Source organism: Hemitrygon akajei, chromosome 23, assembly GCF_048418815.1.
Source record: "Hemitrygon akajei chromosome 23, sHemAka1.3, whole genome shotgun sequence".
In the NCBI taxonomy this organism is placed as follows: Eukaryota; Metazoa; Chordata; class Chondrichthyes; order Myliobatiformes; family Dasyatidae; genus Hemitrygon; species Hemitrygon akajei.
The window spans coordinates 51,097,128-51,122,596 of record NC_133146.1 but is presented as its reverse complement, the minus strand read 5'-3'; the positions used below and the strand labels follow the sequence as shown (position 1 = coordinate 51,122,596).

The 25,469-nt window shown below is 42.9% G+C and overlaps 1 protein-coding gene and 1 long non-coding RNA gene across 5 annotated transcripts in view; one reads left to right on the top strand and one right to left on the bottom strand.

Moving 5' to 3' along the window:
* Positions 1 to 13,806, bottom strand: part of fam53b (family with sequence similarity 53 member B) — a 127,401-nt gene extending 113,595 nt beyond the window's left edge. Inside the window, exons 1-2 of one of the 4 annotated variants that reach the window (XM_073027621.1) lie at positions 13,307 to 13,508; positions 5,225 to 5,488 (exon numbers count right to left, since the gene is read on the bottom strand). The gene's annotated coding sequence lies outside the window, so the exon portion shown is untranslated. Of the gene's footprint in view, positions 1 to 5,224; positions 5,489 to 12,927; positions 13,169 to 13,306; positions 13,509 to 13,790 lie in introns of those variants that run through there. The other 3 variants (XM_073027622.1, XM_073027619.1, XM_073027620.1) reach the window with 3 other exon arrangements.
* A 193-nt stretch (positions 13,807 to 13,999) lies between these two features.
* Positions 14,000 to 25,469, top strand: part of LOC140715101 (uncharacterized) — a 28,957-nt gene continuing 17,487 nt past the window's right edge. Inside the window, exon 1 of the long non-coding RNA XR_012096059.1 lies at positions 14,000 to 14,330. This is a non-coding gene — a long non-coding RNA (uncharacterized lncRNA). The remainder of the gene's footprint in view (positions 14,331 to 25,469) is intronic.

Below are 25,469 nucleotides of genomic sequence, written 5' to 3'. Positions count from 1 at the left end.
CAAAGTCAATGGTACTTTCGATATTTCAATGTTGTGTGGCAACTTACTTCATCGGAGGAACGTACACCTATCTTCCCCCTCACCTGGCTTCACCTATCACCTTCCAGCGTGTACTCCTACCACTCCCCCCACCTTCTTCCCTCTTCCTTTCCAGTGCTGCTGAAGGGGCTCAGCCTGAAACATTGACTGCTTATTCCCCACCACAGATGCTGCCTGACCTGCTGAGTTTCTCCAGCAGTTTGTGTTGCTCTATGTTTCCAGAGTCTGCAGAGTTTCTTGTGCTTAAGATATTTAATTGGAATGGCTCGGCAAATTCAAAAATGTTAAGAAGCCTCCTCCAACTTTTTTTGTTCTCGTATCCTCGCAGGAAAATGGGATAACCAACAAGGGAGCCTAACCACCTCCAAATGACAATGGGCAGCACTAGCGTAAAATCAAGTCCAGGACAATCAGCGTTCTCTGGGATGTCATCAATCACAAAAAATAACTGGGCCAGTCACATAAATGCTGTACTTACAACAACAGGTCAGAAGCTGGGCACACTGCAACAATTGGCTCATCTCCTGCCTGTCCACCATTTACAAGATAGACATGGCAAAGAATAGTCACCATTCATCTGGATGAGTGCAGCTATAACTGTATTGATGACACTTGACATTATCCCCAGATGACCCAGTCAGCTTCTCTGGCACCAGTTCCACCATCCTAAACGTTCACTTCATTCACCATGGCTACAGCGATTACCAGGCTCAAGAAGCACGCAGTGCCTCATCAACAGCAGCTCTCAAACCAGAGATCTCTCCCATGGATAAAGGCAACAGGAGCATGGGAACGCCATCACCTACAAACCGTACACCATTCCGACTTGGAAATACATTGCTACTTCTTCACTGTCACTTGGTCTAAATCAGTTGTGCATGTTTTACAATCCAAACCACTTCCAAGAGGAAGAGGAATGCAATTTTTTGTACCCAAACTATTCAGAAAAGCACATAAAACCTAAGTATTTCCTTTTTAAACAAAAGCCAGCTTTTCACACACCGCCTGAGGGAAAACATTCCCACTCTCCAAATCAGAAAACTGTACATACTTTCTCTCTATCCATCCTTTCTCCCTCAGTGTCCATTGTCTTTCGAGTTCAAGTTCATTGTCCTTCTTTCAGAAGGCCTTGGGCAAGGTGCCACACGTGAGGCTGCTTAACAAGGTAACAGCCCATGACAGGTATTACAGGGAAGTTACCAACATGGATAGAAGATTGGCTGATGGGCAGGAGGCAAAGTGTGGGAATAAAGGGAGACTAGTGGTGTTCCACAGGGTTCAGTGTCAGAATCACATCTTTTCACGTTGTATGTCAATGATTTGGATGATGTAATTACTGGCTTTATGGCCAAGTTTATGGATGATAAGAAGATAGGTGTAGGGCAGTAAACACAAAGTACACTGCAGATGCTGTGGTCAAATCAACACGTACAAACAAGCTGGATGAACTCAGCAGGTCGGGCAGCATCCATTGAAGTCTGGTTTCAATGGATGCTGCCCGACCTGCTGAGTTCATCCAGCTTGTTCGTAATAGGTGTAGGGCAGGTAGTGTTAAGAAAGCAGTGAGTCTGCAGAAGGACTTGGACAGATTGGGAGAATGGGCAAAGAAGTGGCAGAACACAGTGCAGGGAAGTGTATGGCCATGCACTTTGGAAAAATGAATAAAGGTGATGACTATTTTCCAAATGGGGAGAAAATTCAAAAATTCGAGGTGCAAAGGGAATTAGGAGTCCTCGTGCAGGAGTCCCTGAAGGTGAACTTGCAGACTGAGTCCGTGTGTAAGGAAGGCAAATACAATGTTAGCCATTTATTTTGAGAGGACCAGAATATAAAGACAAGGAGGTGATACTGAGGATGTACAAGACATTGGTCAGACTGCACTTGGAGTATTGTGAGCAGTTTTGGGCCCCTTATCTAAGAAAGGATGTCCTGGTATTGGAGAGGGTCCAGAGGAAGTTCACAAGAATTATTCTGGGAATCAAAGGGTTAATGAGGAGTGCTTGATGGCTCTGGGCCCATACTCACTGGAGTTTAGAAGAATCAGGGGAAATCTCATTGAAACCTATTGAATATTGTAAAGTCTGGATAGAGTGAATGTGGGGAGGATGTTTCCTATACTGGGACACAGCCTCAGATTAGAGGAATGTCCGTGTAAAATAGAGAAGAGGAGGAACTTCTTTAGCCAAAGAGTAATGAATCTGTGGAATTCATTGTCACACATGGATGTGGAGGCCAGGTCATTGGGTATATTTAAAGCAGTGGTTGATAGCTTCTTGATTAGTCAGGGCATCAAAGGTCATGGGGGAAGGCAGGAGCATGGGATTGAGAGGGATCATAAATCAGCCATGATGGAATGGCAGAGGAGCAGACTTAATGGGCCAAGTGGCCTAATTCTATTCATATATCTTATGAACACATTTGTGTCTCCACAGATAAGAAGGCCTGGAAAGAATGCCCAGGCATGGAAGGCAGTTCAAAGAATCTTACAGCCCATTATGTCTATACCACTGTGCAGACGTGGTCACCGAAATTTGGGTTAGTTCTAACAAGAAACCTTTGCTCATTAGTATATGCTTGGTATTACAGTAACACAGATGTGCTGCTGGTAACATATCCCTGTATAACAGTGACAGTTCAGTCCTCACCAGGAAAAGACCTGTGACCTGTGACCTTCACCCTAGCCTACTGTCACTCGGTGAGAGACCTGTATCCACTGTAATTGTTTGCTTTATGGTAACAGACTTGAGCCTGCCAATACTGAACCCTGAATTGGCCCAAGATCATCAGTGACAAACAGTGAGAGATCAGTGTGCATCAGCAATGTACCTCAATGTCACCCAATGACAGACCAGTGCCCATTCATACTGTACATAGTGTTATCCAGGAACTGAGCTGTGGCCACCCGTACTGTATGCCAGAGTTACACGGTAACAACACGTGGTCAGCAACGTACCTCAGTCGTTACCTTGTGAAAGACCCACTATACCTTGAAGTCACACAGTGACAGATCTGTACTCAGGTTATACAGGAGTAATGCACATAAAATACTTGAGGAACTCAGCAGATCTGGCAGCATCTACAGAGAGGAATAAAGAGTCGACATTTTGGGCCGGGACCCTTCATCATGACCCATGCTGAGTTCTTCAAGCGCCTTGTGCATGTTACTCTGGATTTTCAAAGCATCTCTTGTGTTCACAGTGAAAAAGCTCTGCCCATCAGGGCTGTACCCTAGTGTTATATGACAGATCGATGCCCAACCATACCATACTCCAGAGTTACCAAAAACCATATCTTTGGCCAACAGTATTGTTCACAGTGTTACATGATAGACATGAGTACTATACCTTTGTTACAAGAGAGATCAATTCTCACAAATACCATACCAATATTACATAGTGAGAGCCCATTGCCCATTAAACATTGACAGTGAGACAAATAGTCATTTGTGCCTCTGGGCTTGATCCAGCATTCAATACAATCATGTCTGATCAGTATCGCATTCCCGGTTTTATCCTTGATCTCCTTAGCTTCAGAATAACATCTAACTCCTTCTTGAGCACATGTAATGATTTGGCTGCAACATCTTTCTGTGTAGACAATTCTAAAGGTTCACCAGAGAAGAAATGTCTCCACATCTCAATCTCAAACGGCTTATTCCTTATCCTCAATGGTGTGACGCTTGGAAATTAACCTCCCCAATGTCTTTCCTCCATCAGAAGATCCTTCCTCTTGTTGCCACCAGTATCAGGGGTTCCCAAGCTCGGGTCCACACACCCTTCAGCTAATGGTAGGGTTCCAGGGCATAAAAGAGGTTGGGAACCCCTTGCCTATACGGATAATCTCACACTTATCAAGACTGTACTGCACTTCTTGTCTTGGCCCATTTACTCAACCCTTCATTATCACACTGGAGCCTCTTCAGAGCTCACGTTCTCACCCAGCTTTGTGCTGTTGGTGAACCAGGAGATACTATATTGGATTTGCTCAGCCAAATCATTAATACATCAATAGCTTGGTCCCAGCTCTGATCTCCTTGGTCCCCCCATAATCACTGCCTGCCACTCAAAAAAGGTCTCACTCAATCCTTCTGTTTGTCCACCAGTTCTCTGTCACGTCAGTACCTCACCCACAAATATCCAACTCAACTTTTACTTCCCACACTAGCCTTTCAAGAACAACTTTACTAAAAAAAACCTTGTTACTGAAAAACTACACCCACGGTTTCTCCCTCATCCATTCTGCCTCAAGCATTCCAAAAGATTTGTCAAGATTTAGGAATCTACATTTGCTTTGTCCAATTTTTTTGCTCTTCCCTCTCACCAACATCAGGATAATAAGTTTATAACTTCATTTTTTTTTCTTTATCTCCTTTTCTCATTAGTGTGGTTACATAAGCTGACCTCTACCCTATTGAAACTACTCCAGAGTTCAAACAATGTTGGAAGTTACTTCATTCTGGGCCACTTCCATAATTGCTCTGGGATACAGACTAATGGCGCCTGTGAATAAATCCGTCAGCAGGAGTGGCGATGTTGAACCTTATTGGTATTTTATTGGTTAAGATGACATACGGCGTGCTTACCTTCATTAGATCGGGCATTAATTTCAAGAGTTAGAAAGTTATGCTGCAGCTTTATGAAACTTGGGCTAGGCCACATCTGGAGTACTGCACTCAGTCCACTGATGCGAGTGGCCTGGGAGGGTGTCAAGGTTTTTGAGAGGGTGCAGAGGAAGTTTACTGGGATGCTGCCTGGATTAGAGGGTATCTCTTAAAAGGAGAGGTTGACCAAACAAGGGCTGTTTACTCTGCTACATTACATCACTGGTGATGTGTCCCAGCGCGTCCTAGGATGTAGTTCATGGAATAGGAGAGATTGAGAGGAGACCTGAATTAAGTTTCTAAGATCATGAGATGAATAGAGAGCTATTTCCCTGGGTCAAAATGTCTAATACTAGAGGGCATGCGTTTAAATGAACGGGTGAAACTCAAAGGAAGTGTGTCGGGCAAGCTTTTCTTTCTACAGTTCGCTGTGGGTGCTTGGAATGCATGGCCAGGGATGTAGGTGGAGGAAGATATGATAGGAGGTATTTAAGAGGTTCTTCAATGGGTACACGAATTTGCAGAGATTGGAGGGATATGGGTCATTTGCAGGCCGAAAGGTTTAGTGTGATTAGGTGTTATTACCTCAATTAGCTTGGCACAACATTGTGGGCCGAGGGGCTTGTTCCTGCCGCATTGTTCTACGTTCTAGTGCTTCTCCTGGTCCCCATGTGCTTCCTCCATCCCTTTCAAGGTGATGAGTCTTCATGGGGATTCCCAGAAAGTGGACAGCAGAAGATCACATAGAGTTGCTGGGATGGCAATTGCCAATGAGTGGAATGGAGACATCCCAAGCTCCCAACTTGATCCACGGACCATAAATCTAAATACAAGGGATCCTTGGGAAATCTGCAAAAAAAAAAAAAAATGCTGGAGGAACTCAGCACATCAGGCAGCATTTAAGGAGGGGAATACACAGGTGATGTTTCGAGCTTAAGTCCTTCATCTGGAGACTGTGTCTGCAGGAGATACTTAATGTCAATAAACACTGCTGAGTTTCAAAATGGCAACTTCCCAGCATCTACACAGAGCTGATTAAGGATGAGCAATAAATGCCCCCCTTACAGTAGCTCTTCAAGAAAAAGTACTATTTTTATTAATCCATTACGCTTTGAGTTCTCAATAACTGATAAATAACACACTTTGAAAGAAAAGCATGTTCAGTACTTCAGTGATTCAGAGGTTTGAGCAACCCACTCCTTCTGCTCTTGACCTTGATAATTCCTTAAATGTTCTTTCGTCAAAGGAATGACATTATACATCAGACCGACTCAGTCCCAGGACCTTGTAGAAAACTCAGCACAACTATGCTGGCTACTGGTTGGATTTTAGTATTGCCATGAAATCTTACAACTATCGTTTTAGGAATATTACATTTTATTGAAATCAAAATTATTGAAAGTAATTCTGTAGTGCGCTCTGTGATATCATGCTATTCATCACAATGAGCTCTGAAAGGGAACAGACAGCGAGTCTTCTGAGACAGTTCACAATGGATGTTACTGATCCTTTAGAAGACTGGCACATTAAAAATCTTTGCAACGTGACATTGTCAACCCCAATAAAATGTGGCCTTTATATTTTTTCCCAGTGAACTTATCACAAGGCAATTCAGTTTAAATATTTTTCACAAGGAAAACAGCATTATATGAGACTAAAGGCCGTTTACTATTGCTTTTCTTCAGCTCTTATCTTTTGGTAGCTGGCAAACTAAAAAGTGGCAATATAAAACTCTCCATTGTGCTCTCTGCATCAGCTCCTTGCTAATTGTTTTAATCTCAGGGCCACTTTGCTCTGAAATAAATTTCTCACTGGCAGACCGTTGTGAATTGATGACCAGCAAGTCATGTTATTACAGCGTAAAAAACGCAGATACTACCAAATAGCAAATCTCAAATTACCGCTTCAATCAACCATGGACTCTCAGAGAATAAACACAACTCTCACCCCTGTTCCACCTGACTGCATGGGAAACGGAGATTATACTTCACAATAAACCCCACTACGGAAACCATTCTGAAGCTTGGGGAAAAAATAAACATTTTCCATTAGTAATCTGTGACAGAACTTAAAATGCTTTCTGTATACAAGATCCATACCACACAGATTTATAAAATGTGTTCCGTGTTGACTTTGTGGTAAATCAACTATAGAACATTTCTCAGTACTAATTGCATATCCAATCAATAATCCCTCTTTCTGAACATCACGCATTGACCGGACAAAAAGTAGCACAAATTTTCATTTTACTGGCAGACTAGAAACAAACTGAGAAAGCACATCAATGCCATTAAGTTAGTTGGTATTACTGATTGATTATTGCTCCTCCAGATTTATGACATCGAATAAGATGGTGGATTAATAACCACCTTTTGGAACTTCATAGTTTCTATTTAATTACAAAATGTGTTTCATACTTGTGCATCTATTGTGGGAGATGGCCAGAGATTGATTTTTGATGATCAGGGTGAAAACAAAAGGTGGGGGTGGACTATGGGACTGCAATTCAGTCTGAGAGTGGTTCTTACAGCCTTTCGAACCATGCCGCCCTGCAATCCCCCGATTTAATCATAGCCTCATCACAGAACAAATTACAATGTCCACTTAACCCACCAACTGGCATGTCTTTGAACTCTGGGGGGCTTTGGACTCTGCCTCGTGTGGTGACCCTCTCTTTCAATGAATGTTGGTGATATCGCAGGATGGTATTGTAATTCTGCATTTATGGATTGGGCTATTCTGTTTAAGGACCGTGGACTTTCTCAGAGTTATGGTTTTATATTCTGTGTTTCCATCACCTCTTCCTTATCCATTTTGTTATGCAAGGGGACGGTGTTTGGGGGTTGGTGTTCTCTTAGCTTTTTGTTCTTGGGGGTTGATGTTCCTGTCCTTTTGTGTGTGTGTGTGTGTGGGGGGGGGGAATTATGTTTCTCTCTGAATGACTTTTATGTTCTTTCTTTATTTCATGGCCATCTGGAGAAGACGAGTTTCAGAGCTGTATGTGGATAATAAATGGGCCTTTGAACCTTTGGAGGGAAACCACAGAGTCACGGGGAGTACATACAGACTCCTTACAGGTGGTGGTGGGAATTGAACCCGAGCCACCTGTACTGTAAAGGGTTGTGCAAACCATTATGCTACTGCACCGACCTATAATCTCATAAAATACCAGAAACAAAAATCAGTAAAACAAATGAGAGATTACAAAGTTTTAAAAAAAATCAAGAGAATAAGAGTTGCTAACAATTCTGACGACGTGCCATGATTGAAATCTTGTTATCATGCACCACTTTTGCACATCAATATGTGGGACTTAGCAGTTGTGTGGGAAGACATTAGGTATGTGTTAAAAGCAAATCCATCAAAAATTAAGTTATCCAGTCTTATTAGTGTTCCCACAAATGTTTTAAACTTCTATTAATAACCTGAAACTAATCCAAATTTAATGCTTACTATTGTTGCCATCAACTTACTGTATGTCACTGCCTGGTAAGAAATTCCAAAATAACACTGTGACCACAATAACTATTATGTTTCAATTCTACCTTTTTTAAGTAACACTACAATCAGTAATACATGTAGCCTTCATACAAATCATCTTTGAAGTAGTTGCATTTGGAAACTCATGATAATTAAACACCACGCATGGACGAATAATTTGAATCTGCAACATTTTTATATTTCTTTTACATGTAATGCCAATGGGATTAAAACTGCTCTTCCTGTCATTCTCCATCCTAAGGAAATAAACACTCTTAAATATAATCTTCATAAAAAATGAAACATTGCCACTAACTTACATGAGACAATGAACTTTTGAACAATGATATCCTTGCTGATTGGCAATAGTTGCTTTGGTTTTTATATCTGGGTTTTTCCACTGAAGCTCAACTTTGAAATCTGATTCTATTGCTCCAAATTCTGTGAAATGATCTTTTTCTTTTTGTTTTTATTTGCCTTTCTTCTGTTAACAATCTTTTCTGAAGTATGCAGATTACTTTTGTTCTTATGGAAATTGCAATTCAGCTCACGTCCAATCAACAATTCCAAAAGACAAAATGACATCACCAATTCATTTCAATTTCACCAGCACCGGGGGTATATTGGCTATATAGTTATAGCTAATGGGCTGAGGAAAAATTTATTTTATAAAGCATCTTCTCCAGGATCAGATCAAAAGTACCATGTAAAATTCTTAGGCATATAGAGTTAGGGAGCGCAAGACCTTTGCATAGTACTGTATTTGCTATCATGGAGCAGAGAGCAAGATTGTAAATCTGGCAGCAGCAAAGGATATTGGGAATGGTGAGGATGGTGGAGTGTGGGACAAGTGGCAGGGAAGTAGGGCCTGGTCTGGTGCAGGGTGGTGTGGGTAGACACACCCAGCCCTGAGATACCAGGCAAGGTTTCCAAACAATTGGTTTATTGATCATTACAAAATGTCTCCCTGCTCCCTCCTCTCTCCCTTCCCCTTTTCCCAACCATGATTCCCCTCTTCCTACCCACTTCCCATTCTCAGTCCACAATAGAGACCTACATCAAAATTAGGTTTATCGTCACTCACATATGTTATGAAATTTGTTTTTTTGCAGCAGCAACAGTACAATATAATACATAAAATTACTACAGTACTATGCAAAATTCCTAGGCAATCTAGCTATATACATGTGCCTAAGGCTTTTACCTGTACAGTTCTGAACATCTGTATTTCACTTATTTGTAATGCAAATGAAAATTTTAAAAACTGGATAATGTCAGAAACACTCAGCAGTTCAGGCAGCACTTGAGAAGATAGAAAGAGAATTGATGTTTCAGGTCAAAAAACCATTAAACTGTTTGCCCTGCCAAGTTGTTCCAGAATTTTCTGTTTCAACATTTGCAAGTTAACACAATTGCAATGTTTAAAGTTATTGCAAGTACTTTAAAATTAATACTTAGAATTTTTTATTTGTTTCATTTTATTTTGCTGGGAGTAAAATGTGCACTCATAACTCAACAGTAATCACCAAGCCAGATGAAGAACTGGCCTAAATAGTGCATACCAAATACTTTAGAGCCCTTATAAAATAGATGCTAACCTTGCCCTTTATAGAGCACAGCCATCTACAGCAAGGTCAGCTCTGTGGGTGGCACATACCAACTTTGATCAAACTACTGAGTATCTGTTTACTTCGGGCTGTCATTGGCAAAGGTACAGCAAAAACATTGTTAATGCCTATCAAGAACTAAAAGTGTGCACAACAGTCACAATACCTTCAGGCGGAGTGCTTATTTCTGTGTTCCATAATGTGATTGCCATCAATAATATTTTAATATTACTAGTTTGAAAATATTTTTAAAGAATAGAAACTATATTTCCTGAGTGATTTGAAAGATATTATAGTGGTGTAAGTTTTTCCTTCTTAATGCTAATTTCTCCAATGTTGTTCCACAGCATTGGGACTACACTTATACGAGTGAATTTAAAAACATAAAAGTTGTTCTGCTGTGCATTTCACACATAATGTTACTGGAGAAATCATTAATGGATAACTGTAAAACTATAAAGACTTAAAGAGCACAATTAGGTCATTCGGCCCATCGAGTCTGCTCTACCATTTCATCATGGCTGACGCATTTCCCTCTCAGCACCATTCTCCTGCCTTCCCCCCATAACTTTCACACCCTGTCTGCTCAGGAATCTATAAACCTTCACTTTAAATACACCTAAAGGCCCAGCCTCCACAGCCGCCTGTGGCAACAAATTCCACAGACTCACCACTCTCTGTCCACTTCATTAGATTAATGTCCAGATAGATTGGCCTTACTATATCAAAAGGTAAAAAATAATCGGTGCTTCTCCCAAGTTAAAGCTATTCACTGCTCCAAAAGAAAAGTCAAATTGAGCCTGATCTACAAGATGCTAGTACTGATTTGATCCCTCAATATGACAGGGAAACTAAGATATCATCTCCCCATAGAAGATTTCTCTTAAAGTATAGGGTTGTCCCAATAAACTAATCAATATTTATCCATTTTCAAAATAGGGGATCATTGATATCTGTATGCTTTCCCATATGAGAACTGACTGCGTTATCACAGCAAGCATCTTTGACAAATATTTCACATTGCCTGAATAAGTGAGGTATGCCAAGTTTATAAACGCATTGCACACATGAGAGTTCTTTCACTCTCATCAATGTTTCATGAATCACTTGAGGAAAGGTTTTGCTGCTTCAAAGGTTGCTAATATTAAGATTGTTGCCACCATAAGACAATGTTTCAAATCACTCAGTTGGAAGCAATTTTTTGTCTAACATCAGGGGCTTTGAGTACCAACTAGAAGAAAATTGGGCAAATAATCTGGTAACATTTCCAGGTGGTGCTGAGGGAGTAATGGATGTAACTTAATACCATTTCCCCTCACCTAATGCAAGAAGTTAGTCGCGGCAAGCATTCCTCTTTCAAGCACAGCAACATTAATTTTTATCGTCAAAATTGTTTTTAATTTATTGGGATACAATAAATAGGTCCTTTCTGCATTCCGAACTGCGGCAATCAGCAGTCCCCTGATTTCACCCTGGCCTAATCATGGGGCAATCTACAGTGACTAAGTAACCTACCAGCTGGTGGGTCTTTGGACTGTGGGAGGAAACTAGAACATTGTGACCATACTTTAAAAATGAACTACAGTATTATGAAGATGTGAAAGATGTCACATGGAGGTAATGAGGAGTACTGCTGGGAAAACACACACTAAATGCTGGAGGAACTCAGAAGGCCAGGCAGTATCTATGGAAAAGAGTAAACCGTCAACTGTATGGGCTGAGACACTTCAGGACGAGGGTGGGGGGGGGGGGGAGAGGTCGGAATAAGAAGGCAGGGTGAGGGGAAGAAGTGCGAGGTGGTAGGGGATAGGTAATACTGTTGGACAGAAGTGCTTACACGTGAGTGGAAGGACATCTTGGATGATGACAATCTAATGCTCCGTATCCTCTAGCCCACCCTCGTAAAGTTGTAGTTTTTCAACAGCATGTTCAATTAAATGTGTCAGTTAACTTAAAATGCATTTGAAACATGCAGACACTTGCATCATCTTACAAAGTGGAAAACTATGTGTGGTCCATGGGCCAAGGCAATTCTGTGGAAAACATTAGACCTTAAAAACATCGCAGTGGGCAAAATAAAATCTTTAGATACGCGCGGTCAGTGGAAAGTGTCAACAAAGGAAACCAATGAATCAAGTGTTTATTCGAAACACCACCATGTGTTACAATGTTACAACTCCAGCTGTCTGCATTAAGGTACTTCCTGCACAATGTGACATCAATCTCAAAATACCTTACACATTCCATCGTCCCAACTAGAAACAGTTCTGCACGGTGGCACTAGCAATATCCTACAGTATCTGATCTTGGCAGCGAGTCACACCTTATTTCATTTCTCAACACGGTTACACGGAGCATAATCTATATTTTATCTCATGGTATCAACGCTTAAATGATCCCAGAAGCATTTGAGAGCATCAGTACAAACAGCGGAGTCTGCTTTTTATGGTCTTACAACTATTAAAAAGAAATAGTACCTGATTTATTGTTCTATCAAAACTGCAAGTACCAGCCATACTAAAGATAAGCGACAGAAAAGAGCACATTCACGATTACTCCAAATGTCATCTTTAGTAATGATGATCTGTGCACCCAGACAGGGGAGGTAGGGACCAGTTCTGTACTCAGATGCTACGACGATCTAACACACATTACTTTTGCTCCCACAGATTTAACCACCACAAGATTTTTTTTCCCCGCAAAATAAAAGAAAATATACAAAACTTCTAAGGGAGTGCGCTACACTCGCGGCTGGAATGAAAAATGTACAAACATTGGGAAGAAAGCGCCTGGGGGATTAGCTGGCGTTCTGCGAGTCACCGAGTATTGCTGGGTACGCGGCTTTCCTGAAGGCAGAGCGGTGCACCGAGCGCTCGCCATGTGCAGCCCGGGAGCGGGCTGTCAATCTGCACGAAATGGACTGGAAAGATCCGACCGCCCTTCAAACCACACGGTCCAAGAAAAACTGAGGCTCGCACTAAAAGAAAACACATCAATACATCCGAACAATAAAGACTTACCCAAAAAATAAAATATCTCCTTTAAGAAAAAATCAAAGTAAAACTATCGAACAAAAGCCATTACGAAATGCAAATAAGCCTTGCATTCTTTACTCGGTCTCAGATGTATTTGTTTAAAATATTACTTTTGACACGGGTGGACTTGCAATTATGATATAATCACAGGAAAATAAATACCCACAGGATCAGCCATCCTTTCGGGATTGAGAGGATGCGAAGCGCTGGATCGGCTAATTGATGGGTGGTAATATATATATTATCTATATATAAAATAGATACGCATATTTTTCTCTCCAGCGCTATTTCTTCGGAGGAGGATGTCAACTGCGTTGGGCTGATCTCACAGTTGCCGTGCTGAGGACATGCTGAGCCCTTGGTGTAAGGCTTTCAGCTGTTGTGGAGCGCTGCTCCCACTCCGTCTCCTGCTGTCACAGACTGACTTTACACATTGTAACAATATCCGTGCTCAGCCTCTCCACGGGGGGAGGGAGGGAAGCCGCGGGCTCTTGCCCCAGCCCCTTCCCGGTACCCGCCTCGCCCGTTCTGATAACATCACCTACCCGGAGAAAGGCAGCGCGCACTCGGCAGGCTCCGGGCTCCGCCGACTCCTCTCCAGCTCCGGCTGAGCCTCGTCTGCCCCGTCCCCTTCCACAACCCCTCTCCCTGTTGTGGAGCTGTCCACTCATTACTGCCAATCGGCTGAAATGAAAGGGAAGTGGGTTTGTCACTTCCTGGACAGACTGCTCCTCTGATGCTGTGCGTGCGTTTGCTTTTTCTACGGGCGGGGAAATAAAGTTGTTCCCTGTTGCGCGATGCACGCAACACCTAACGCTTTTATTTTTAAGCGACGTGCAGTGTCAGCTTAATATCTTTAAAAAAAAGTCGTTTAGCGATGGAAACTACCCCCTCCCCGATACTGTCGCGATTATCGTGCGATAGGTGGCGCCGTGATCCAAGCCTCCCGACTCCGTAATAAACAGGGGATTAAGCTGCCGGATAATATCAGCAGCTAAATGAAACAACTACCTCTACATAGGCAATTACCATATCTTTTGCACCGGAGAATGCCCGTGCATAGGTGCAGTCTGGCCCTGGCCATTTTTCAGCAACAATCACAGATGGCAAGTGCAATAAATACTGTAGTCTTAAGATGTCAAATGTACAATGAGGGCGGTGTGCAGCAAACGCGTAGCGCACGTGTTAGCTCTGTGTTTCACGCTGGGGGTTTTAATTAAATTCCAGGCAGACCGAGATTCCGCTTCACGTTTGCTGAGTGTGGAGACCTCTGCTGGAACACATTGGAAGTGCCGCCCTAACTACTTCAAAAGGCGTTGGACGTCGAGACCTCGCTGGACACGGGAGCAGATCTCAAAAACGGGAATAGACACGTATCGCTTAAGGTAAATGAGGCAACCTATTCATCGGACTCAAAAGTGGACAGGCAGCGTTGGAAGGAAGGAAATCGGAGTGAGTTGCAATGAGGACGGTGGGCTGCTGCTGGTTCATCATCAGAAGTGGAGGAATGGGAGAGATGTTGGGACGGACGGAAAGATGCAAGGAAAAGCTGGACAGGAAAGAGAAGAGGTAATGGAAAAGGGGAACGGAGAACTCTGTGAAAAAAGGACTGCCCAAACTACTGTCCAGCTTCTGAAGTGTTGTCAGTGCTTCCAGGCGGGAAACGCTGTCGCCAATTGTGCACACAGCAAGCTCCCGCACGGAGTGGGAGAGGTTAAACCCGGAGGAGTTAGTGGATTAGCTGGGTTTGTTTTCTCTGGAGAGCTGTAGAATGAGGGATGGCCTGATAAGAATATTTAAGATTATGAGGGACACAGAGTAAATCGCCATATTTTTCTCCAATGGTAGGCCGACGTTCAAAGTGAAAGAGCTTTAAAGGGAGTTTGGGAGGGGGCGTAATTTGTTTTATACTGAGGCAGAGGAGGTGATGAAAACCAATACAATCACTACGTGTAAGAAACGTTCAGTAAAGCAAGGCATAAAGGGTACAGACCTAATACAGGCGGATGTCATCAGTGTAGACAGGTAAAAATGGCCGCGCGGGCATAGTGGGCCGAAGGGTCTATTTCCGTACGATAAAACTCTGACTCTATGACGAGGACACAGTTGTCATTGCAGAGTGTAATCTATGAAGAGTATCTGCAGATCCTTCAGAACGACTGTTGAGATCTCATTTATTTCAGTCAATATTTCCCAAAACAGCAACTTTAACAAAATTCCACTTCCCCCTCTTTATAATTAGTCTTACTGAGATATATTTCCACAGACTTCAGAAGCTCTTATGGACCTTGAAATAAAAACAGAAAATGAGGAAATATTCAGCAGGTCAAGCAGCATCTGTGGAGAGCAAAACAGGGCGAAAGATTTTGTTCAGTGGTAGTTGCCCATCTAGTCTTCAAGTGCAAGCCTATACTATTTCAACAAGGCATTCAGTTGAATTTATTCTTCTCCATTTTAACTAGTATGCATTCAGTGTCCTCTTCATTAAGTGCACCTGTACATCTACTTGTTAAGACCACAAAACATAGGAGCAGAATTAGGCCATCTGGCCCATCAAGGCGGATCTTTTTTTTTCCTCATCAACCCCAGTTTCCAGCCCTCTCCCTGTAATCTTTGATGCCATGTCCAATCAAGAACCAATCAATCTCTGCCTTAAAAACACCCAACAACCTGCCCTCCACAGCTGTATGTGGCAACAAATTCCACAAATTCACCACCCTTTGGCTAAAGAAATTTCTCCAGTTCTCTATTTTGAAAGGGCGCCCCTCTTTCCTGAGGCTGTGCCCTCATGTCCTAGATTCTCCCACCATGGGAAACATCCTTTCCACATCTACTCTGTCTAGACCTTTCAATATTCAAAAGGTTTCAATGAGATCCCCCCTCATCCTTCTGAATTCCAATGAGTACGGACTCCGAGCCATCAAATGTTCCTCGTATGATAACCTTTTCATTCCTGGAATCATCCTTCTGAACCTCCTCTGGACCCTCTCCAATGCCAGCACGTCTTTTCTAAGATGAGGGGCCCAAAACTGTCACAATCCTTAAGGTGAGGCCTGACCAGTGCCTTATAAAGCCTCAGTGTCACATCCTGGCTCTTGTATTCTAGACCTCTTGAAATGAATGCTAACATGGCATTTGCCTTCCTCATCACTGACTCAACCTGCAAGTTAACCTCCAAATACTTAATGCAAGTAGCTGATCAGCCAATTATGCGAAAGCAACTTAATGCATAACCGCCGCTCTCATCTACAATCCTTGTTCGCTCATCGAACCAGCCAGCTTCAACCCGTTGCTCCTTGCCATCAGGTGCCTTGTTGCCGTGTTGTGTTTAGTATCTTGTTTCATGGCCTCTCGTGGCTTATTACTTTGCAGCTGATTATTAAAGCTCGCCCACCGCTGCTCCGCCTTTGGGTTCAGCCTCCACACGTTTCCTGACAGGATGAGTGGATCATTGATCGACTCAGCAGAGGCTGCGCGCCTGAAGGAAGTTGTCCGTCAACATGGGCACACAATCCAGAAGCAGCAGGAAATCATTGACCATTTGCCGACCGCTCTCTTCCATTCCATCTCCTCCCTCTGAGCTCGAACACTTTGATGGGTTCCCAGCCCAATGCCCCATCTTCCTGTCCCGGTGCGTCTTACACTTCGAACTCCAGCCACCTCTGTATTCTATGGGCCGAGCCAAGATTTCCTTTGTCACCTCTCTCTCTTGGCCGGGTCTGACTTGGGCCTCGGCTGATGGGTCAATAAAACCACCATTTGCAGCGAACGTGAGGGATTCATCGCTGAGCTGCTCGGGGTTTCGAGCATCGAGGGAGTGAAAGGTGGGAAGCAGGTCGGGTACTTCAGCTGCGTCAAGACCCCAGCTCGTTACTGGATTACACCATGGAATTCTGCACCCTCACGACGGAGTGCAGCTAGAATGCTGCCCCATTACCATCACCGGCCTTTCGGAGTGCTCAGGAAATGAGTTGTCTACCCAGGAGATGCCCACCAACCTTGAAAGCCTCATCACTCAAGGTCTTCCACATCAAAGCTTTCAGAACCCATGTTTTTAGGGAGCAATCCCTTAACCAACCATCTCCCCCCCCCACCCCCCCATAAACGTGAGTGCCAGTTGAGAAACAACTTGTGCGCCTACTGCGGGGAACCCACCCACCAATGTATCAAATGTCCACTGTGTCTGGGAAAACAGTGCCTCCAGGTAGAAACGAGAGGCGTTCCAATCGGTGAGCTCTCCCCGGCTCCTTATTCCAGCACCCGACTCACTCTCTCTGCCCTCCTCCATACCCTGACTGGTCTACTCACACAAGAGGCTCTGGTGCATTTTGACGTAGCAGGCAGCTTTCTGGACTGGACTGGACGTGTGTGTGCGTGTGCGCAGCTTGGATGCCCTACTGAGCCTATCTCTCACCCCTTCTGCATCACGGCCATTAACAGACGTCCCTTGAGGTCCAGGATGGTCAGCCCATGAACACGGCCTGTGCGCATGAGCATCAGTGTAATGAACTCTTTGGGCTTATGTGGGAAGGAGTGGAGCATTGAGCTCTGAGGTTTCTAGAGCACCTGAATTGGTTAATTGTTGCTTAATGACAGTTGTTAATCGTTCAGAGTTCCTTGTGTTTTTCCTCAGGCAACTCGCTCTGTGTAATGCGGTCTCCTGCTGCTTTCTGTCTAAATATGTCAAGTTTATTTTGATCGGCTTGGGGATTTGGTGTTACTTGTATTATTTAAGTGGATGCCCAATTAGCACTAATTGTGGGGTCCTAGTTTTGTGAATGTTACGTCTCGCGGTGTCACTTCATCAAGCCACTGATGTTCAGCTGGAATCATTGTAAGTAAATTCTGGTCACCATCTCTACATTGGAGTCTGTATTTCCTCCACACGGGTTCCGACATTGCCAGCACACATTGTGACAATCGGAGAGCATCACGAGTCCATCCTATTCCTCCTGATCGGCTCCCCTCAATTTGAGTAACCCCTGTTCTCCACTCAGGGCTCTCACCTCACCTGGTCATCAGCTGCCGGACCATCAGCCTGCAACCTCAGTTGACTTCGCCCCATAAATCCATGGACACGGAGGAAGCCCTCAACCTCACCAAACTCCCACAAGAATACCGCAACTTAGCAATCATCTTTGGTAAAAGGGAGGCCAGCCCTGGCTGCCTCACAGACCACATAACTGCTGGAGCAACCTCCTCCTAGGCACCACACCGCCCGAAGTCATTTGCTCTCCCTCTCTGCTTCTGAGACATAAGCTGTGAGTGACTACAGTCCTGTCTATATAGCCAGGGTGCCTGAGACTTTTGCACAGTACTCTATACAACCCTGAGACTTGCCTTTCACACAGACGGCCACGAAACAAAGAAAACCATGGAACCCGTTCAAGGAAAAACAACATCACCCGCTCTCTCCCCCACTACAAATACACAAAGAAAAATTGCACGAACAGCAACAAAAAAAAACAGGCAAAAAGCACAGATTAGTTAAGCGTTTGTTATCTGCAGGCAGCCCTGATAAAAAAGAAATTGCCCAAAATAGCAACAGAAAAAGGAGTGGTCAGAAACCAGAAACTCATTCTAAAGTGAACCAGGGAGTCCAATCCACACACTGCGTCGATTAAACCTTGACCAGGATCTAGAGTTCTGGCACCACCCTCTGACAGCATTAATGGGGGGAGAGAGAGCGAGACCATTTGAACCAGGGTCCGTCCTTCAGGAGCAGCAAGTAAGAAGGAGAGTGAGAGAGACCATTACACTCAAACTCCTTCCTCTGACAGCAGCAAGTGAGGGGCTGCTAGACGCCACTGAGCACCCACCCACCTCGATGATTTCAATCTTCCTAGGTAGTTTAATCATTGAGAAATAGAGTCAATCATGGGCTTGTGTCCCATCTCCAGGTTTCTTGGCCTCGAGGTCACCCAGTTTACTCGAAGCCTCACGAAACCCTCTTGGAGACAGAAAAGTGCCAGGACGCTCAATCGGCTCAAAAACACACCACCAAAGTGAAGATTACAGGCGCCAACAGCAGCTGAATCACATTTGAAAGAGAAAGGAGATGTTAAAAAAGTAAAAGTTGTTTTGTGAACCACGTGGAGGACGCTGCCCTTGGTCCCGTTGTTTGTTGGCGCCATCTTCTCCCAGTATCCATCAGACACGTGCCACTACTGTTTGTTGAAGGTTTTGTGCAAAGTTAAATAGTTCTTGTGGATGTCTGCAGCTGATCCAAATTAACTTTTTTAGAAATTTTTTCTCTTCAGTTATAACTCAGAGCAAACTTTCATTTACACTTAGTTTTTACTGGTGCTATATCACACTGGAGCTGAAGGACCAGTGTGTTATAAAATGCCGATGGATTCTTCATTCTACTCTCTTGTTTGACTGAGTTTCTGTTGTCCTTAGTAGAAAGTCATTAGCAACCATTCTTAGATTACATCACTGAATGATCATTGTACTTGTTAGTAAATCATTTCAATGTTTCTTGATTAAATATAATTCTTTGATATGGGCTATTTACATAAAAATCTGTCCCATAATAACAGTGCAATCAGTTAAAATATGATCAAGCTGTGGTTTTGTGTTTCAATATAATATACATTCCTATTTACTATTTTACATTGAAAAAGTTAATCACAGATGGATGATTGTTGAAATCAGTTGATAAAATCAATTTATAGTATCCAGTGTTATTTTTCTAGCCATTATTTTTCTGCAAATTCTGTCTCATAACTGTTTTAGCAACAGCTACTCATGTTAGAAAATACAATTTCCATTTCTAATTTAGCTTTAAGTGCAGTATATTGAAAAATGGAAGGAGTTTTAGACAACAGTACCTGGGCAATTCTATTAGAATGTAAATTCACTTATTTTTATTCACCAGCATTTTATTATTACAATGTCAACCTTTAACCTGCACTTCAGAAAGATAAAGCATATACTGTACATCATCATCACTATGTCCCGTGTCGTGTGACATCGGTGATCGTGGTCTCATGACCATGATTGTTGTTGGCAAGCTTTTCTGCAGAAGTGGTTTGTCATTGCTTTCATTACAAGATGGGCGACCCCATTATCAATACTCTTCGGCGATTATCTGCCTGGCGTCAGTGGTCACATAACCAGGATTTGACATATGCACCAGCTGCTCATATGACCATCCACCGCCTTCACGTGACCCTGAACGGGGTGGGGGGGGAGGGTGCAGCTAAGCAGGGGTTACACTTTGCCCAAGTGTGACCTACAGGCTGGCGGAGGGAAGGAATTCCTTACATCTCCTTCGGTAGAGAGGTATCTCTGTCCCTGCCACCCACATGATTACTGTATAATCATGTGCAAAAGTTATAATACGTAAATAAGCCACAGTGACTTACTCCTGAGGTGTCGGCCACCAAAGTTGCCAGCCTTCAGCCAATTCATGTCATACCACACCACCTCAAGAAGACTAGTGTAAGAGAAAAGTTCCTGCCACCTCTGATTTAATGATGAAGTTGGATGCTCTGGAACCTGTCACATATCCAGCTGTACCAGTACATTGGAGCAACCAGCACAGTGCCCCTGATGAAGGATCTCAGCCTGAAGCGTTGACTGTTTACTCGTTTCCACAAATGTTGCTTGACCTACTGAGCTCCCCCAGCATTTGGTATGTGTGTCGCTCTGGATTTCCAGCATCTGCAGATTTTCTCCTGTACTCTTATTGTTTCATTGGTGTCAGATTATTCAGTATTAGATTAGTTTGTATGCATCAGGATGCAATGAAATTCTTCACTGGCATGGAACTCCCAGAGTAAACATAGAGATAGTAAGAATAAATACACTAAATACAGCAACAACGCCTCTCAAGGTCCAGCCCTACGTCTCCATCATGAGAGGTGAAAATGGGTAAGGCTGGCCAACAGGGCTCTGGTGAAGCTGTACAGGCCAATCCCCTGTAGAATGGATGCAACGGATTGCAGAAGCGTTGTCAACACCAACCAAACCATTGACTTCAGAAGACGGAAGGCCATCGATGGCCTCTGCTCCACTGGGAGCTAAGGGCCTGACAATAACAGCAACAACAACAAATACACTAAAATACAGCACAATCCAAGAGCAGAGGAAAGGAGGAAGAGCAGTCTGGAAAAAGTCCAGAAGGAAATGCTCGTAATAATAACAAAATAATGGAGATATACAGAATTAAAGGAAGAGCATGGGAAAGAGGAGACTAGTTTAGAAGTCTGATAGTGGTGGTCTGGTCAGTTGGCTTTCAAGCTCCTGTATCTTCTCCCAGAAGGGAGAAGAGGAAACCAATGGCCACGGTGGTCAAACATACTTCATACTGTTACCCCCTGAGGGTGCCTTTGGGGTTCTGATGTTTCTGTCATTCATTCTTTGGGGATTTTCTTCTGTTTTGTGGATGTTTGTGGAGAATAAGAATTTCAGGCTGTATACCGTATACATTCTCTGATATTAAACTGAACTATTGAAGAGACCAGAGATGCTGAACCAAATTAGATACAGCAATGGAATGTCCCGAGTGTGGGGAAAAATTCAGGCTTGTTCCTGTAGTACTTCCAAATGTAAACAGGCCGCTACACAGCACTGCATTTAACTGCAGCCTACGCTCTTCATTAATGCCCAGGCTCTATAAATGGAACCAAAGCAAGGAATCGTGACAATGGATACGGAAGCTGCCTTTCAAAAGAAGCAACTCAACCTGTTCTGGTTTTTTGATATATAAAAAAACGAGAATTTAAATCAGTTGAATATTCATCAGTTATAGAAAGGATTAAGTGTCTTTCTCTCTCATTGATGCTCCTGGAAGGAACCACGACAACACTATACAGACAATTAAAGGTAAAGAAAGGAGGCAATTCATGCAAGTCAAACAACTCCCAGCTGAGCACAAGGTGGTAAATTCTGCTCCTCATAAGCACCAGAAATTCTTCAGATGTTAAAAATACAAAGCAACATACACATAAAACGTCGGACGAACTCAGCAGGTCAGGCAGTATCTATGGAAATGAATAAATGGTCAATGATTCGGGCTGAGACCCTTCTTCAGGACTGGAACCCTGCTCTTGACCCTTTGCCCACCCAAGGAAGTATAGCATGGTTGCCTGGATTGTACCAGCTGATGCAATGTGTTTTCACTTACTGCTATTGAAACTTAGCACAATAATACCGAAAGTGGGGTACTATTACTTAGAAAGGAACCTTGGAGAGTGTAATTTTCTCTATCTGTGGAAGTATCTCTGTTTCATTTAATCAAAAAACTCTTTTCAAGTTCCTTGAGGTCTTCCGGAAGTTCATGTTTTGTTTTTGTAATCTCTTCCCTAGCTTCACTAATCCCTTGCCATTAGCTGTAAATAAAACGCTTCAAAGGTACTTATATTATCTTTAATTTCCTGTCCACAATCCAGTCTTGAATCAACTTCCCAACAGCAAGATTTCAAATGTAATGTAGTCTAAAGTTGTTTCAGCTGCTGCTTCAGCATACATCTTTCTGAAAATAAATGGGTTGAGGACTTGAGGTTTGTTCGCAAAATGTTTATCCTGCACTTAATTTGGTATCATCAGTGAGTGCATCGAGTTGTTTTCTCTCTTTTATGTTACCTATCAGTTAGAATTCCTGTGTGTTTATTTGCCGCAGTATTTGGGAGGCATTGGTCTGGTGTTGTTTCTCATTAGTAGTAGTTCTCAAAGCAGCATACCTCCAACCCTACACATATCAGACAAATAGCAAAGGTGCTGACAAATCCACATACAAGCGTGAGATTGAAAATCTGGCTGAGTGGTGTAATAACAACAGCCTCTCACTCAATGTCAATGAGACCAAGGAACTGATTGTAGACTTCGGGAGAAAGAAACCAGAGGTCCACGAGACAGTACTCATCGGAGGATCAGAGGTGGAGAGGGTCAGTAACTTTAAATCCCCGGGTGTGACTATCTCAGAGGACCTGTCCTGGACCATCATATAAATATTATTGCAAAGACAGCACACCAGCTCCTCTACTTCCGCAGGAGTCTGCGGAGGTTCGGAATGTCATCAAACACCTTGGCAAATTTCTATAGGTGTGTGGTGGAAAGTGTGCCGACTGGCCTGCTGTGGGCACACCAATGCCCTTGAGTGGAAAATCCTACAAAAAGTACTGGTTTTGCCTCGGTACATTATGGGTAAAACTCTCCTACCCACCGTGCATATCTACACGAAATGGTGTAGATAAGTAGCATCCATCATCAAAGATCCTCACCACCCAGGCCATGCTCTTTTCTCGCTGCTGCCATCAGGTAGAAGGTACAAGAGCCTCAGGACTCTCACCACCAGGTTCAAAACTAGTTACTGCCCCTCAACCATCAGGCTGTTGGTCAAAAGAGGATAACTACACTCATTCTTTTTCTGGTGATGGTCTCACTTTAAGGACTCTTGTTATTTCATACTCATTTATTTATTGCTATTTATTTATATTTGCATTTGCAGCTTGTTTTTCATTGATCCTGTTTATAGTTATGGTTCTATAGATTTGCTAAGTATGCCTGCAGGAACAAGAATCTCAGGGTTGTGTGTGCTGCCATGCATGGACTCTGATAATAAATTTTGCTTTCAACTTTGAACTTTAAGTAATGGACAGGTTCTGGTCTCTAGAAGGAGACCAGATACTGCTCATGCCACACTTATCTGATCCCTCTATAGTTTAAAAACCACCAGTGTATTTAATAAATCAACATCATAATTGCAAACATTTTAACAATTGTATACCCTTATGGTATATGTTTTTATATTCTACCAGCACTACCAGGGATGTAAAGATTAGCTATTAGATCTTTTCATGCTGCCAAAATATTCTAACTCCCATTTTTAACTTTAGCAAGATTAATTTTTGCTTATTCTGTGTATTAAAAGTTACAGGTCATTACTTTGCACTTATAGATTCAAAGTTCAAATTTCAAAGTAACTTTATTACCGAAGTACCTACATGTCACCATATATGACCCTGAGATTCATTTTCTTATGGGATACTCAATAAATCCAATTATTGTAATTGAATTTGTGCAAATACAAAAAGAAAGAAAAAAATCATCATAATAAGCAATAAGTATTGAGAATATGAGATGAGTCCTTGAAAGTGAGTTTATGGAAACAGTTCAGTGATGGGGCAAGTGAAGCTGAGTGATATTATCCCCTCTTGGTTCAGGAGCCTGATGGTTGAGGGGTGAAGCCCCCTCATCGAGCTTGTATGGAAACTTGGCTCATTAGCTGGCTCTGCTAACAGCCACTGAACACAGCAGTGAGAAGGCCACCTTTCTTAAACAGTATACGTCTCGGGTCAATATGATTTGGGTCCAACCAAACAGGAAATTTGGGTTGTTTCGATTAACGAACCCTGATTTGAGCGAATGCTGTAAAGACTGCCCAAACACAATTATCCATCATCAAGAAATAACAGATCATACACCACATACAATTATAAAGAAGGTGTATTTACTCAGTTCAGCTTTATCAACCAGTTATTAAGAGGAAACGAAAAGGGAAAAATATAGATAAAAGGGCCATTATAATTAAACCAGTCTAAATGTGCACATCATTGGAGGTCATATTGTCTAAAAGCTGGGTATGACCATTATTCATGGCTCTGAATTCTCATCACCAATCACTGGTAGAACTTACGGTCTTGGACTCTTTCAACTCCCGAAACACTACTTGCAATCGCATCTTCCTGTTGAATTGAATCCTACAGCATCTCTTCTGATCTTCTCCTCCTTCCATCTCCCACCAAAAAGACCACAAACCCCACCAGTGTCCATCACAAATATCTCTCCACCCAGCTTTCCCTGGAACCTTCTCCCGACTCCACCATCCTGATTGACTGACACAACATTCCTAAGTTGAACGTCAGAGCCCCTTATCTTTACCCGAAACCCAAACATGCTATCAGCAGGACACACTGCTTCTCCAGAAAGCTACTAAGTGAAATACCCTACAGCATTAGCAGTAGGAATCTAAAGCAGAGCATTACAGGAGTAATAACTGTTCCTGAACCTGGTGGTGTGAGTCGTGAGGCTCCTGTACCTTCTTCCTGATGGCAGCAGTGAGATGAGAGCATATTCTCAGTGGGGGGGGGGGGGGAAGAATCCCTGATGACGGATGCTGCTTTCCAGCGATAACATTTCATGTAGTTGTCCTTAATGGTGGGGAGGCCTTTCCATTCAAGTGCTTGGGTGTTTCCATACCAGGCTGTGATGTGGCCAGTCCATATATTCCCCGCCTGAGAAGCCAGCTGGCGGGTTAGAGAAGGAGAAGTCGGCCAGCTGGCCGATTGGAGAAGGAGAAGGAGCTGACCTGGCTGCAAACTCTGTTGTTGTTCACTACTCAGAAGCATCGAAGTTGCGGCAGTATAAATGTGGGAGATTGTCTCGGACATTTATTTGCGATTGCGAGACTCTTCAGGACGGTGATAATGTAAGATATATATATATATATACTTTTTTTTCAAGTGAATATGCTTCTTTGCTTGCTACTGTTAATAATGTACTTGCTTTTTCAAGTTCACTCACTATTTTCAAGTTGGCTTGCTACTTTTGTGTTGTGTCAGTGCACAACTACATATATATTAAAATAAAAGCACACACGCAAGAGATGGTTTTAACTGGCGTACTCACATTGCAGCAAGAGAGCAGGAGAGAGAGAGAGAGAGAGAGAACAATGTGCATACGCAGACAACAGATCAATGC